This window comes from Nanorana parkeri, unplaced genomic scaffold (genome assembly GCF_000935625.1).
Source record: "Nanorana parkeri isolate BGI_ZX_2015 unplaced genomic scaffold, ASM93562v1 scaffold1028, whole genome shotgun sequence".
NCBI classification, from domain to species: domain Eukaryota; kingdom Metazoa; phylum Chordata; class Amphibia; order Anura; family Dicroglossidae; genus Nanorana; species Nanorana parkeri.
The window spans coordinates 289,285-289,683 of NW_017307296.1; the positions used below are offsets into that span (position 1 = coordinate 289,285).

The 399-nt window shown below is 53.1% G+C and overlaps 1 protein-coding gene across 1 annotated transcript in view; it reads left to right on the plus strand.

The window, feature by feature from the left end:
- The window catches only part of GADD45A (growth arrest and DNA damage inducible alpha), a 9,762-nt gene that overhangs the window by 2,246 nt on the left and 7,117 nt on the right, over nt 1–399 (plus strand). The window lies entirely within an intron of this gene.

The window sequence follows — 399 nt, forward strand, 5'->3', positions numbered from 1 at the left end:
GGGGGGGGGGGAGAATGATGTTGGGAAACCCCCCCTTCCCTCCGTCACATGTTCTCCTGTACCTAGAAAGGAGTAATAGAAGAGTATACATTAGTTGGGCTTTTAGAGACTCCCATAATGGGCAAGGTGACAGGACCTCTTTAACTCCTTCCCACCACCTACATGTATATATGTGGCAGCATGGGGGGGTGGACCTCATGCCGTGCTGCCACATACATGTACCTGTTTTCTGCTCAACGGCCTGCCGCTAGTGCTGTGACATGGCAACGATGGGCTGCCGTTCACCTCTGGCATTCCTCATAAAGGGCCGGCGGGAAGGGTTTAAAGAACACGTTGCAATCCGCCTCTGAAGTCCTGTAGGCATGGGAATGGCCGACCTTCACAGCATTGCGTTGTCAT